Consider the following 15,440-nt stretch of genomic DNA (forward strand, 5'->3'; position numbering starts at 1 on the left):
CAAGGCGTTCGACAGGGTGAGGCACACGTATCTCTTTGAAGTGCTCTGTCAGTTCGGGCTCCCGCAGGAGTTTGTGGCTGCCATCGAGCTTCTGTACACCAACCTGCGTAATTGCGTCGCGGTGAACGGCACGACCACTGCCTTCTTCCGGTACACGAGAGGCATTAGGCAAGGGTGCCCCTTAGGTCCAACCCTGTTTGTCCTCTCGATAGAGCCTCTGCTCACAACTCTGGCTAGCGACGAACACATTCGAGGCCTGCCAATGACCGGTACCGAGGAGATTAAAGTCCTGGCGTTTGCCGATGACATATCTCTGTTTCTCAAGGACGCACGAAGTCTCGACCGCTTCCGCAGCGTATTTGAACTATACGCTAAGGTGTCGGGAGCCCAACTGAACGAGAGAAAGAGCCGAGCACTGCTCTTTGGTCCGTTCCCTACTGAAGCAATAGGCGACATAGAACCGGTCTGCACCGTTAAGGTCCTCGGCGTCTACTTTAACCGAGAAGGCGTCGACGTTTCCACATGGACAAGGGTCATCGACAGGGCTGCACAGCTCACCGAGCGCGCTGCACTGCTCAACTTGACCCTGCGTGAAAAGGCCGTCGCAATCAAGACTAGTGTTCTTGCCTTGGCCTCCTACGTGAGCAGGGTGTCAGCGATGCCGGCGCGGATGGCCACACGACTCGGCACGTTAGCCAACGACCTACTATGGGGCAGGACACCACCCCCTGTCAAACGAACCCTCCTCCAGTTGGAAGTTAAAGAAGGGGGGCTGGGCCTCCCGCACGCACTCACCTTGAGCAAACTGCTCGCCTTGAAAACGGCTCGCAAGGTGGCGCAAGCAGAAAACTATGTCGGGAGAGGCTTGCTGCACTATTGGAGCGGCCCGTCGAACAGTTGGCTTGATGCTGGTCGACACACTGGCCCGCACGCTGAATCGCCCTCGCCCTTTTACAAGGTAGCAGCGGCGACGGCACGCATGCTGCGCAAGGAAGCGCCGAATTGTGATCCCGACGCGGAGCAGCCGGCCCGCATAGTGGAGGCACTCACCGCAAGCCAGCTCAGCGACGAGGACAAGCAACGAGCAGAGAAAGCTAAGCGCGACCTGTCACTGCTTCATAGCTCGCTACCCTGCGATATCCAGGATTTTCTCTGGAAGAGGGCGTGGGAGGTCCTCCCTACTAGGTGCCGCCTGAAGAAACTAGGTATTGTGCCCGACGACGCCTGCCCAAATTGCAGGGAACCAGAAACACAGAAGCACGCCTTGCTGGAGTGTTCAGCTGCGCGGCCAGTCTGGCGCACGGTAGCGCACACCTTTGGGATCCGCCCCCCACCAGGTCACGAACGCAACCGGGGCGCGTTTGCGCGGCTTGTTACCGCCTGTACCCTTTTTGTTGTGTGGCAGCGCCGCTCCCTCGCGGAAGCGCGACGACGGCCAGTTCGGGCAGCACCACCGGCCGTTACGCGTATTAGAAGGCTGGTGTGGGAGATCCTCTCCCGAGAACTCGAGGCCAGCGGTGAGGAGATGTTCCTTCGCCGCTGGCACACGAAATTTTTCTTCATGAGAGAGGGCAAGTTGGCTGCTCCAATTTTGCACTACTAACACCTCTCGACTCCCGAGGAGTCCCCAACTCAGGAGCAATCGCATGTTTAGTCCCACACGAAGGTGACCCCCCCCCCCCCACCCCGCTCCCCAGATCCACCTCCATCCACCTCCGTAGCACCGGTTTTCATATAGTCACTTGCTTGACACTGTGTTGTTGCCGCTGGCCCCGCCCGTCGACACTAGGGCGTAGCTGGTTATTGTACATACGTACATAGCATCCCGTTCACATCTGTGTGCGTGTTTTGTTTCCTGATTAGTTCATCTTTGTAACAACTCCATCTTTGTAACAAGCTCCCTTGTATTCGCTTGTGTAAATGTACACTTGTATGTTCTCATTCCGGGTTTTTTTTTTTTTTTTTTTTTTTTTTTTTTGGACGAAGTGTAACACACTTCTCTTTGTGTAGTGTATGTGCCCTTTTTTGATTAGTGCGCCTTTATGGTTGCAATATGTATAAGGATAATGCGCTCTTTTGTATCTACTTGTATATATTAATTGTGCCCCGGTTTGTTTATTTTGTAAAACGCATATACATGTCCTGCCATCTTTGTTTGAAGTCAAATAAACTTCTCTTTGTGTAGTATCTGTTCTTATCAGCTTAATATCTGATACGGATCCTATTTGGATCCAAGATATTAAACTTATTTTTGTGATGCGGCGGAGTGCTTGAAGCTTGCTTCACCTCCGCCACGGGTTGGCCCGGTATTGCACTACCTCCGGGATCGGCCCACTCACCCCCTGCGGGGTGAGTTCGACAATAAATTCAATGATAGAAGGAGTGTTCGGATTTACCCATGATACCGGGGTAAACGGCGTGGGTGCGTCGAGTGTCCGAGACGGTGGCGGCACGCCGCCCCGGCTGACGCGGTATTCGCGGGCAGGGAGTGCGCTAGCTGTGTTTGCACTTACGATTGCTCTGGGAAAATAAATGTTTCCGTGTGTATTTCATATATGGAGGGTCTCTTTTATTTTGTTATGTTCACACGTACATACTCAAGTTTCTTATTTTTTTTAACATTCCTACTCATATCAATAAAACTATTGAGGAAATTATCATTACTGTTTCGGAGGAAAGCTAGAAGTGTGTATACGATGTGTATGCATGTGCGATGTGTATGTATGTATGTGTGTAGAAGTGTGTATGTATGTGCCAAGCTATTTCCGCTTTTCGAATTCACCCGTTTCGCAACGAAAAATAAAAAAGCCTCTAGAAAATGGGGTTTGGTTGGTGTTTCTGTTTACAGTTGCAGTGGCAAGCGAAGGCATTTTTATTTCACATCTTCACGCGGCGTCTGAACCTGAAGACGCGTGCTCTCGCCACGTCTACGCATCTACACTATTCCCCATCACAAATTAAAATCGCAAAGAACGCCACACGACCCACTCCGCACACACCTGCTGTACGGTGGAGCGGCAAAGCCCCGATGTGCTTTTCCTATGTCCACTGACCTTTGGGGTTTGACGTCCCAAAACCACCATATGATTATGGGAAAATTTCGACCACCTGGGGTTCTTTCACGTGCACCCTAATCTGAGCACAGGGAAATGCAGCCGCCGCGGCCGGGATTCGATCCCACCACCTGCGGGTCAGCAGCCGAGTACCTTACGGCCATCAGACCACCACGGCGGGCATCGCCTTGTTGATCAAACACTTCATTTCTGAACACCATCTCATACCAGCTCATCCACCGTTGGCTCTCGTTAATTACAACGAACATCCTCGCACGCTCACCTCAATGGAATTGCCAGTTGCTGGAAGTTCCAAGAAAATTGCGCACTAGACGTACGGACGCACCACGCACGTACCTGAAGCGACGTGGACCCCAGGACGCGTGAGATCACGCCCCGGGCGCGCTTTGCCTCCGTACCCACTCGTCACTCCTCACAGCTTCACTAAGCCGAGTATGTAGAAGTCGAAGAAGCAGAACAACAAACCAGCCAATCCCCCACAGTGGGTGTGAGCCACAAGTGAAGGTCAACAAAAACAAGCAACACCAGCGAGCGCAGTGACGAAGCTATCGTAATGGGGCGAAATAATCCACGAATATGGCTGCACGTTGACGCACGGTCGCATTTGTGCAACCACCCGTGTCTCCCGAAGACCGTCTGTCGCGAGTCTTCGACGAAAAGCGCAGGCGAGTACTTCTCCACTGATTTCCGCGACCACTTGACGACCGCCTTCGGCCGCCTCATGTCCGTCCGGCACGATCGACGGAGCGCCGCACCAGCGCCTCGTACACGCCACCATAGCACTCCTACCCCTCGGAATCAGCAAAACTTTGACTCGGACGTTTTCGACCACGACAGACAGAACCTGCCGGCCCGTTGAACGCTTGAACGACATCGCAGCGGCAAGTCGCACACTCACGTTCCGTCACCCTCTGCCACATGATCCTTCATTCACCGGCTTCACAACCCACGCGGTAGACGTTTCGCACGCATTCCCGGGTCTGCCTTTCACGGCAGGACCTTCGTCGACCTCGGTGCGGTGTTCCGCCACGTCGGAACTTGCAAGGCATATGTTGAGCGTGCTGAAGCAGCCAAAGGCACCACCTTTTTGCCGATGATTGTGGGCGTCGTTGCAGAGGCGTTGCTTGGGCAGCCGGCGTAGAAGCCATGTTGGATGGGTGACGTATTCACATTTTGCGCAGTCATTTTTTTTTTTTTTTTTCCTTCCAGACTTTGGTGCTCGAGTTGGACATGTACACTATGCATCAGTTTTTAAAACAAGTGCTGTAGCATCCCTCGCGACATGGCTGATAATGTTCGCCGGCAAGCATTTGGTGTGACGTCATGGGCGCATAGAGAGTACGCATGCAAGCAAGCACGCGTGGCTTCGACCTCTGGGAAAAAGAAGGTTTCAGTTTTAACATGTTTGTAAGCGAAACTAGAAACTTCAAGCGGACTGGGGATAAAAGCAATGCCGTGAAGCCAGCGCTGCCGCTGTCGGTGCACAATGCTGGTTGTGCATGGGTGGACGTCGGAATTGCTTTGCTACTGTTTGCCCGGCTTTTGGCCAGAACTAAGTACGAGGTGTGAAAGAATGGATTTTAATTACGTGCTAATGAATTGCATCGCTTCTCGGCCTTTTGGCTAAGATCAAAGTGTCGAGTTAGCTGTCTCTACGAGTCCTCGCGCGAGTCCCGGGGTCACGTCACGTCGGCGTCGGCCCCCGGGCCCTCTCGGAGTCGAGTTCCAAAGCCAGTGCAAGCCCTTCGCCGCCGCCGCCTCGTGCACGCGGCTGCCACCCTTGGGTTTCGGGCCTTCCCGCCCGGAGACCCTCTACATGCCAGGTCAAGCCAGGCCCCCGGTCCGCCCCTGCTGCCCCGGAGCTCCTAGCTGCGACCCCTGCCACCACCAGACCTTAAGCGGCCCCCGCCTCGGCTGAGCCGCCGCATACCAGTGTGCAGCTCGTCTGCACGTCACGAGTCGTCCCAGAGCCTCGCCCCCCCCGGCAGCTTGCGGGATCCGCCTACCAGCATGGCCATGCCATTTGAGCTCCCGGTAAGGGAGAATTGTTTTATGTTCTCGGCGCCCGAGGGCGACGTTTCTGTTGACGATTTGATTGACGCGGTCGAAAGAACCGCCGGTGACGACAGTGTGTTTGTGCTCCAGCACATGGGGGGAGCAAAATTCCTAGTGTGCACGCGGAACGCCAGTCAGGCGACGAGGCTAATGGTGGCAGAGGGGTTCGAAGTTAACAGCGTGAAGGTGCCGGTAGAGGCAGTCGGGCCGCCGGTGACGTACGTGAACGTCTACCGTTATCCGGCTTTCCTGCCCGACGAGGTCCTCAGTAACGCTTTAGCCCAGTTTGGCAAGGTTAAGAGCATCTCCTTTGCCACCTTACCCTCTCGCCAGACTAAGTTGAACGGGGTCAGGTTAGTTAAGATAGAAATGAGCCGCCCCGTTCCTAACTTTTTGACAATCGCTGGGCACAGAGTAATGTGCGAATACCGGGGGATGCGGCGCGTGTGCGCGCGCTGTGGCGAGTCTGGGCATATGGCAACCGCGTGTACCACCGCCTATTGTAAACGATGTAGCTCTTTCGGCCACGAGACGGAGGGTTGTAGTGCAGAATGTAAGCGCTGCGGTGGTCAGCACGGTACCGCGGAGTGCTTCCGCAGGCGCTCTTACGCGTCGGCAGCCCGCGGTTTCCCTTCCTTGCCTGACCGCGCTACAGCCCCTTCCCAGTTACGCAGCCCCGCTTCACCAAGGGCAGTTGGCTCCTCCTCGCGCCTGCAGGTGCTCTCGCCCAAGTCGTCATCCCCCACGACTACGAAGGGCCCCCTTTCTGAGGAGCGCGATACGAGCTCTGACCAGGTCACAGACAGCGGCGGAACTACCACCTTGACCGCAACGGTGGAGGAGACGCGGATGAAGGCTTCTACCGCGCCCGCCTCATCCTCCGACACGGAATCGAGCGATTTTGAAACCGTGTCGACTCCATCGTCACCCCTCGCGTCACCCGCACACCCGCTGGGCGAGGTTGTTTGCCAAAGTTTGCCTGTTGCACCGGAAGCGTCGCCCGATGCCCCTGTGCTGGATGCGGCAAGTTCCCCCGACCCGAAAGCACCCGCGAACGCGCTGGCCCCAGTGACCCCCGAGGACCTGAAACCCCAAGCCCAAGACCCCGCCCGGGACGAGGTACCCATAGTAAGCCGCGGGTTTTACATGCTTCCCGGCGATCGAGACGGCGACAGGACCACCCTTCTCCCTCCCTCCGTTCCCTCAGCGCTACGCCCAAATACGACGGCGGACCAATCGGCACCCGGCCGCGAGCAGCGAACCCGCTCGCGCTCCCGAAGGCGGAAAGACGACGTTGAGACCGCCCGCCACAGGACTCCTAGCAAGGAGCCAAGGCAGCGCCGACCCGGGCCTGAAGGGCGGAGCAGCGACAGCGATGCTCCCCCGCACGCAAAAGCGAAGAAGCTCGACACAAACAGCGCCGGCAAAGGGGAGCCCCCCCCCAAACCTGCTGGCCCCCAACATTGAGTATGCGCCCGATCTCTGCCCTCGCCGGCTGCGTAGCTTCCCTCTCCTCACCCGCTCTCTCGCAGCCTCCTCCTTTCTTTCGGCGCCGTATGTTTCCCCCTCTCCGTAGCGCCGGCGCGCGCTGCTTCCTCCTTTCCCCCTCTGCACTCCGTCTGTCGTTACGTCACGCTAGCCGATGACGCCACTGCGATTTGCAACTTGGAACGTTCGCGGGTTTCGCAACCGAGTCAAGCAAAGCGCTGTGGTGTCGTTCGCCAAGAACCAGGGCATCGACCTTCTGTTCGTGCAGGAAGCCAACTTTAGGACCCCTCTCGACGTGACCCTTTTCCGTCGTAACTGTCAGGTCGAAGGGTTTTTTTCCCTGACGAATGCCAAGGCGTGTGGCGTCGGCGTGATTTTCGTCTCGGGCCGTTACCGGGAAAAGGCGCATTGCGTGTTCGGAGCAGACGGACCAACCCTCCTACTCGACTTATTTATCGACGGGAGGAAGTTTCGATTCACTAACGTCTACGCACCCGTCACGCGTTCGGACACCAATCGGTTCTTCCGGGACCTGCACGCTTACCTTCTCGAGCCCCTTCCCCACGTGGTCCTCGGCGACTTTAACTGCGTCGTCGACACCACGAGGGATGTAAGAGGCCCGGGGCGCGGTGGCTCATCCTACCACGCCAAGGAGCTCACCAAGATTCTACGACACCTCATGCTCACGGACGCCTGGGTCCACCACCACGGTGATGACTTTGTACCAACCCGCACGTCAAGACACACAGAGAGCCGGCTAGACCGCATTTATGTCCCAGACATGCTGCTTCCCCTTGTCATCTCGTGCGAGGTCCTCGCTCTGCCGAACACCCTGGTGAAGTCATCGGACCACGCCCCAGTGGTAGTAACCGTGAAAGCGAAGCCGGGTGCCCGGCGGCGCGACGCAGCCTGGCGCCTCGACCCCGTGATCTTGCAAGACGATGAGTGCGTCGCGCGCATTAGGTCTCGGCTGGAAAGTTCGCTCCTGGCTTCCCCCTGCGCATCCCCGGCCGATTGGGACGACCTGAAGGCGACGTGGCGGGAACTCCTGCAGCAGGAGGGTAGCGCACGGAAGAAGCGTTTAACAGCAAGACTGAATGAGATCCTACGCAGAATCCGGATTATCCAAAGTGCTGACGCTCTCACGACTTGCACTCGCGACTACTTGGACTCACTCATGGTCCAACACGACAGGCTGCTCAGTGCGACCGCCAAGGGAACCCGAGCGGCGCGAGCCGTCCCGGGCGATCCGTCGGACGCGGACTTGCGCGAGGTCAGTGGGAACGGGTCGCTGCGCATCTCGGAAGTGTTGCGCCCCGACGGCACACTTACTTCAGACCCGGTAGAGATCGAGGCCACATTTCGCGACCACTTCAAGGTGGCCTTTAGCGAACCCGACCCGAGCGAAGTGCAGCCCGACCCCGCCCTCGACAAGGCCTTATTCAAGAACCTCCGACGCCTCGAAGTCGACGAATGCGAGACCCTATGCGCTCCCGCTTCACTCGACGAACTCCGCCAGGCAATCAGGTCAATGTCGCCCAACTCGGCGCCAGGCATCGATGGCCTGACAGCGGGGTTCTACATGACCTTTTTTGACGTCCTTGGCGCCCCCCTTCTGCATATCGTCAACCTGGTACTGGGGGAGCGTGCAAAGCCGGCCTCCTTCGGTGCGGGACGGATCGTCCTGATCCTTAAAGACGGTGCGCCCCCGAACGACCCGTCATCTTGGCGCCCGATCACCCTACTTAATGTAGATTATAAGATCGTGGCGGCCATAGTAAACAACAGAACGAAGGTTTTCCTGCCGGACTTGATCGCTCCGCACCAGTCCTGCGCTGTCCCTGGCCGCTCTATGTACACCAACCTAACGTTGACCAGGGATGTGTTCGAGTATGCCTCCTACAAGCGAGTCGCTGGGGCCTTCCTCTCCCTGGACCAGGCTAAGGCCTTTGACAGGGTGAGGCACTCCTACCTGCTTGGAACGCTGGCCGAGTTTGGTTTCCCGGAAGAGTTCGTCGCGGTCATCGCGCTCCTTTACCAGGACCTGCAGTGCTGCGTAGCTGTGAACGGTGCCACGACCGACTCTTTCCCGTACACAAGAGGTATCAGGCAGGGGTGCCCGTTAGGCCCGACCCTTTTCGTCCTTTCCATCGAGCCACTCATAACATCTGTGGCCAGCGACGAACGCATCAGGGGCCTGCCACTAACGGGCCTGGAGGAGTTGAAGATCCTGGCCTTCGCGGACGACCTCTCACTCTTTCTAAGAGATGCACGCAGTCTCGTTCGCTTCCGCCAGGTATTCAGCACCTATGCCGCCGCATCGGGAGCAAGGCTAAACGAAGCCAAGAGTAAGGCCTTGCTCTTTGGCCCTTTTCCGGCTGAGGCTATTGGGACGATCGAGGCTGTCTCTGCTGTGAAAGTCCTGGGAGTGCTATTCACCTGCGAGGGTGTGGCGGCATCCACCTGGCGTAGAGTGATAGACAGGGCCCACCTACTTATTGAACGCGCCAAGCTCTCCGACCTTACCCTGCGTGACAAAGCCGTAGCGGTGAAGACCAGCATCTGCGCCCTCGCCTCCCACGTTAGCCGAGTGACCACCATGCCCACCAGAATTGCGAACCACCTCAACCAGCTCATAACAGCTTTTATGTGGGATGGCAACCCCCCGCCAGTCAAGCGCCACCTTCTGCAGCTCGCACCGAGCGAGGGAGGACTTGGCCTCCCCCATGTCCAGACCACGAGCAAGATCCTCGCCTTGAAGACCGCCCGTGCGCTAGCGCAGAAGAGCGACTATGCGGGCAGGGGTTTACTCCTCTACTGGAGCAGCGCGGGCAACGACTGGCTTGAAGCGGGTGGCCACTCCGGACCCTTGGCCGAGTCGCCCTCCCCCTTTTATAGGGTGGCGGCAGCGACTATGCGTATGCTCGCAAAGGAGGTCCCTGGATGCGAGATCGAGTCCGACCCGCCAGCCAGACTGGTCGAGACACTCACGGCCCACCAGCTCGACGAAGACGACAAGCGACGTGCCAGGCGAGCGATGCGAGAAATCGCCACGTTCAGTCGAGACACCCCCCGCGAGGTCCAAGACTTCCTTTGGAAACGGGCGTGGAACGTCCTCCCCACGAGGCAAAGGTTACACCATTTCGGTATCGTTCCCGACGCCCGCTGCCCGAACTGCCGAGAGACAGAAACACAAGACCACGCGCTCCTAAACTGCCCTGCTGCGAGACCCGTATGGCGCATGATTGCGCAGTGCTTCGGCATCCGCCCTCCGCCAAACCACAGACGCAACAAGGGCACCTTCGCGCGAGTGGTCTTCGCCCTCACTCTCTTTGTGATATGGCAGCGCCGTTCGCTAGCAGAAGCGAGGAGGAAGCCCGTTAGAGCCGCGTACCCCACAGTGAGCCGAATCAAGCGATTGGTGTGGGCGCACCTCTCGGAGGAGTTGGAGGCTAGTGGCGAGGAATCCTTCCTCCGGCGCTGGCACACCAGATTTTTCTTCCTGCGCAATGGTAAATTAGTGTCCCCCCTAATCCCCTATTAACTACCCCCCCAACTCTGTAACCAAGCGGGGCCACCCCCCCCCCCCTTATAGCACAAGCACAGACATGTAGCCCTTCCCTCGGTCGTAGTTACACTGATATTAAGGCGTGCTCCATGCACGAGGTTTCTTCTGGCCCCCCCCTGTTAACCGCCCCCCCCCCCGTAGTGTTTATGTTTGTTTGCGGGAGTGCCGCTTATCTTTGTATAAAGTTTCCTTTCGGCATGTAAATACGTAATAGATCATGTGCTTTCATTTCACTGTATCCATTGTTTATGTAAATAGGTTTTTGTATATTATATGATTTACTGTACAATACAGCTGTGTTCTTCTTGTGCCCAAATTGGGTCAAGTGCTGTTTTGAGTGTCATTACAGCCGAATTCCTGGCTGAGTATTTGTAAATATTTCTGTTCTGTTGCCGAATGTGTTGAGAGTCTAAATAAACTTCTCTTTGTTGTAGTATCTGTTCTTATCAGCTTAATATCTGATACGGATCCTATTTGGATCCAAGATATTAAACTTATTTTTGTGATGCGGCGGAGTGCTTGAAGCTTGCTTCACCTCCGCCACGGGTTGGCCCGGTATTGCACTACCTCCGGGATCGGCCCACTCACCCCCTGCGGGGTGAGTTCGACAATAAATTCAATGATAGAAGGAGTGTTCGGATTTACCCATGATCAAAGTGTAGTCCTACCTCTCGGGACTACATTTTTGGCCTTTGGGCCGGGGTTGGATGCCCCCCCTTGAGGGGGGACAACCCTTTTCACTCTTTTTTTTCTTTCTCCTCTCGCTTCTCTTTTCCCGCTTCCTTCTTACGCTTGCGGTGCATCCAAACCGGGCTCCCTCGGGAGCTGACTGGGCAGTTGCACCACAACTTATACGTTCTTCCCCTGTCCTGAGGTTAGGGCGTGGGTCTGAACCCACCCCTGACCGCCTGGCCTCTCCAGCAGGACTGTCTGGGGTCTTTGGACCCGCGAAGGTGTTATGCCTGCGGGATCCACTTGCGGCCTCTCTTCGGGGTGCGGCAGCAGGGGAGTGACGCTCCGCGGTGGGCAAAAGGCTCACCCCGCTATCACCGCTGTATTGAGCTATAAGCTCTGGGGTCGCTTGCTTAGCTGGCGGGTGGTCGCCCAAGGCGGCCTTCCCGACTAAGCCCAGGGTACCCCGGCCCTGGGTGGACGTGCAGCCCAGCCCCTGCTCTGCCGGCCTGCTCCAATGCAGCTCCACCATGGCTCTAAGCCATGGCGACTGGCCAAGCCCTTTGGTGAGAAAGGGTGGACGCTGGGGCAGCCGGTAGGGCGCCGCACCCTTGGTCAGGCCCGGTGGTCCCGGAGGTCCGGGCGGCCTTTGATCGGGCCAGCAAGGCCGAGACTTCTACTTCCTCTCTTGTGTGCTGCCTCTTTTGACAACCTCACTCTGTTCTTATCAGCTTAATATCTGATACGGATCCTATTTGGATCCAAGATATTAAACTTATTTTTGTGATGCGGCGGAGTGCTTGAAGCTTGCTTCACCTCCGCCACGGGTTGGCCCGGTATTGCACTACCTCCGGGATCGGCCCACTCACCCCCTGCGGGGTGAGTTCGACAATAAATTCAATGATAGAAGGAGTGTTCGGATTTACCCATGATACCGGGGTAAACGGCGTGGGTGCGTCGAGTGTCCGAGACGGTGGCGGCACGCCGCCCCGGCTGACGCGGTATTCGCGGGCAGGGAGTGCGCTAGCTGTGTTTGCACTTACGATTGCTCTGGGAAAATAAATGTTTCCGTGTGTATTTCATATATGGAGGGTCTCTTTTATTTTGTTATGTTCACACGTACATACTCAAGTTTCTTATTTTTTTTAACATTCCTACTCATATCAATAAAACTATTGAGGAAATTATCATTACTGTTTCGGAGGAAAGCTAGAAGTGTGTATACGATGTGTATGCATGTGCGATGTGTATGTATGTATGTGTGTAGAAGTGTGTATGTATGTGCCAAGCTATTTCCGCTTTTCGAATTCACCCGTTTCGCAACGAAAAATAAAAAAGCCTCTAGAAAATGGGGTTTGGTTGGTGTTTCTGTTTACAGTTGCAGTGGCAAGCGAAGGCATTTTTATTTCACATCTTCACGCGGCGTCTGAACCTGAAGACGCGTGCTCTCGCCACGTCTACGCATCTACACTATTCCCCATCACAAATTAAAATCGCAAAGAACGCCACACGACCCACTCCGCACACACCTGCTGTACGGTGGAGCGGCAAAGCCCCGATGTGCTTTTCCTATGTCCACTGACCTTTGGGGTTTGACGTCCCAAAACCACCATATGATTATGGGAAAATTTCGACCACCTGGGGTTCTTTCACGTGCACCCTAATCTGAGCACAGGGAAATGCAGCCGCCGCGGCCGGGATTCGATCCCACCACCTGCGGGTCAGCAGCCGAGTACCTTACGGCCATCAGACCACCACGGCGGGCATCGCCTTGTTGATCAAACACTTCATTTCTGAACACCATCTCATACCAGCTCATCCACCGTTGGCTCTCGTTAATTACAACGAACATCCTCGCACGCTCACCTCAATGGAATTGCCAGTTGCTGGAAGTTCCAAGAAAATTGCGCACTAGACGTACGGACGCACCACGCACGTACCTGAAGCGACGTGGACCCCAGGACGCGTGAGATCACGCCCCGGGCGCGCTTTGCCTCCGTACCCACTCGTCACTCCTCACAGCTTCACTAAGCCGAGTATGTAGAAGTCGAAGAAGCAGAACAACAAACCAGCCAATCCCCCACAGTGGGTGTGAGCCACAAGTGAAGGTCAACAAAAACAAGCAACACCAGCGAGCGCAGTGACGAAGCTATCGTAATGGGGCGAAATAATCCACGAATATGGCTGCACGTTGACGCACGGTCGCATTTGTGCAACCACCCGTGTCTCCCGAAGACCGTCTGTCGCGAGTCTTCGACGAAAAGCGCAGGCGAGTACTTCTCCACTGATTTCCGCGACCACTTGACGACCGCCTTCGGCCGCCTCATGTCCGTCCGGCACGATCGACGGAGCGCCGCACCAGCGCCTCGTACACGCCACCATAGCACTCCTACCCCTCGGAATCAGCAAAACTTTGACTCGGACGTTTTCGACCACGACAGACAGAACCTGCCGGCCCGTTGAACGCTTGAACGACATCGCAGCGGCAAGTCGCACACTCACGTTCCGTCACCCTCTGCCACATGATCCTTCATTCACCGGCTTCACAACCCACGCGGTAGACGTTTCGCACGCATTCCCGGGTCTGCCTTTCACGGCAGGACCTTCGTCGACCTCGGTGCGGTGTTCCGCCACGTCGGAACTTGCAAGGCATATGTTGAGCGTGCTGAAGCAGCCAAAGGCACCACCTTTTTGCCGATGATTGTGGGCGTCGTTGCAGAGGCGTTGCTTGGGCAGCCGGCGTAGAAGCCATGTTGGATGGGTGACGTATTCACATTTTGCGCAGTCATTTTTTTTTTTTTTTTTTTCCTTCCAGACTTTGGTGCTCGAGTTGGACATGTACACTATGCATCAGTTTTTAAAACAAGTGCTGTAGCATCCCTCGCGACATGGCTGATAATGTTCGCCGGCAAGCATTTGGTGTGACGTCATGGGCGCATAGAGAGTACGCATGCAAGCAAGCACGCGTGGCTTCGACCTCTGGGAAAAAGAAGGTTTCAGTTTTAACATGTTTGTAAGCGAAACTAGAAACTTCAAGCGGACTGGGGATAAAAGCAATGCCGTGAAGCCAGCGCTGCCGCTGTCGGTGCACAATGCTGGTTGTGCATGGGTGGACGTCGGAATTGCTTTGCTACTGTTTGCCCGGCTTTTGGCCAGAACTAAGTACGAGGTGTGAAAGAATGGATTTTAATTACGTGCTAATGAATTGCATCGCTTCTCGGCCTTTTGGCTAAGATCAAAGTGTAGTCCTACCTCTCGGGACTACATTTTTGGCCTTTGGGCCGGGGTTGGATGCCCCCCCTTGAGGGGGGACAACCCTTTTCACTCTTTTTTTTCTTTCTCCTCTCGCTTCTCTTTTCCCGCTTCCTTCTTACGCTTGCGGTGCATCCAAACCGGGTTCCTTCGGGAGCTGACTGGGCAGTTGCACCGCAACTTATACGTTCTTCCCCTGTCCTGAGGTCAGGGCGTGGGTCTGAACCCACCCCTGACCGCCTGGCCTCTCCAGCAGGACTGTCTGGGGTCTTTGGACCCGCGAAGGTGTTATGCCTGCGGGATCCACTTGCGGCCTCTCTTCGGGGTGCGGCAGCAGGGGAGTGACGCTCCGCGGTGGGCAAAAGGCTCACCCCGCTATCACCGCTGTATTGAGCTATAAGCTCTGGGGTCGCTTGCTTAGCTGGCGGGTGGTCGCCCAAGGCGGCCTTCCCGACTAAGCCCAGGGTACCCCGGCCCTGGGTGGACGTGCAGCCCAGCCCCTGCTCTGCCGGCCTGCTCCAATGCAGCTCCACCATGGCTCTAAGCCATGGCGACTGGCCAAGCCCTTTGGTGAGAAAGGGTGGACGCTGGGGCAGCCGGTAGGGCGCCGCACCCTTGGTCAGGCCCGGTGGTCCCGGAGGTCCGGGCGGCCTTTGGTCGGGCCAGCAAGGCCGAGACTTCTACTTCCTCTCTTGTGTGCTGCCTCTTTTGACAACCTCACTCTGTTCTTATCAGCTTAATATCTGATACGGATCCTATTTGGATCCAAGATATTAAACTTATTTTTGTGATGCGGCGGAGTGCTTGAAGCTTGCTTCACCTCCGCCACGGGTTGGCCCGGTATTGCACTACCTCCGGGATCGGCCCACTCACCCCCTGCGGGGTGAGTTCGACAATAAATTCAATGATAGAAGGAGTGTTCGGATTTACCCATGATACCGGGGTAAACGGCGTGGGTGCGTCGAGTGTCCGAGACGGTGGCGGCACGCCGCCCCGGCTGACGCGGTATTCGCGGGCAGGGAGTGCGCTAGCTGTGTTTGCACTTACGATTGCTCTGGGAAAATAAATGTTTCCGTGTGTATTTCATATATGGAGGGTCTCTTTTATTTTGTTATGTTCACACGTACATACTCAAGTTTCTTATTTTTTTTAACATTCCTACTCATATCAATAAAACTATTGAGGAAATTATCATTACTGTTTCGGAGGAAAGCTAGAAGTGTGTATACGATGTGTATGCATGTGCGATGTGTATGTATGTATGTGTGTAGAAGTGTGTATGTATGTGCCAAGCTATTTCCGCTTTTCGAATTCACCCGTTTCGCAACGAA

The 15,440-nt window shown here is 55.9% G+C and overlaps 1 non-coding gene and 3 pseudogenes across 1 annotated transcript; all 4 read left to right on the forward strand.

Moving 5' to 3' along the window:
* Positions 1-2,147: 2,147 nt before the first annotated feature.
* Positions 2,148-2,340, forward strand: LOC142766135 (U2 spliceosomal RNA). Its single transcript, XR_012884424.1, has one exon. It is a non-coding gene; the product is annotated as a U2 spliceosomal RNA (small nuclear RNA).
* An 8,262-nt stretch (positions 2,341-10,602) lies between these two features.
* LOC142766224 (U2 spliceosomal RNA) lies at positions 10,603-10,774 on the forward strand (annotated as a pseudogene).
* A 778-nt stretch (positions 10,775-11,552) lies between these two features.
* On the forward strand, positions 11,553-11,727 carry LOC142766414 (U2 spliceosomal RNA; annotated as a pseudogene).
* Positions 11,728-14,808: 3,081 nt separating this feature from the next.
* On the forward strand, positions 14,809-14,983 carry LOC142766416 (U2 spliceosomal RNA; annotated as a pseudogene).
* The last annotated feature ends 457 nt before the right edge of the window (positions 14,984-15,440 follow it).

The sequence above is a fragment of the Rhipicephalus microplus genome, chromosome 6 (genome assembly GCF_043290135.1).
Source record: "Rhipicephalus microplus isolate Deutch F79 chromosome 6, USDA_Rmic, whole genome shotgun sequence".
Lineage (NCBI taxonomy): Eukaryota > Metazoa > Arthropoda > Arachnida > Ixodida > Ixodidae > Rhipicephalus > Rhipicephalus microplus.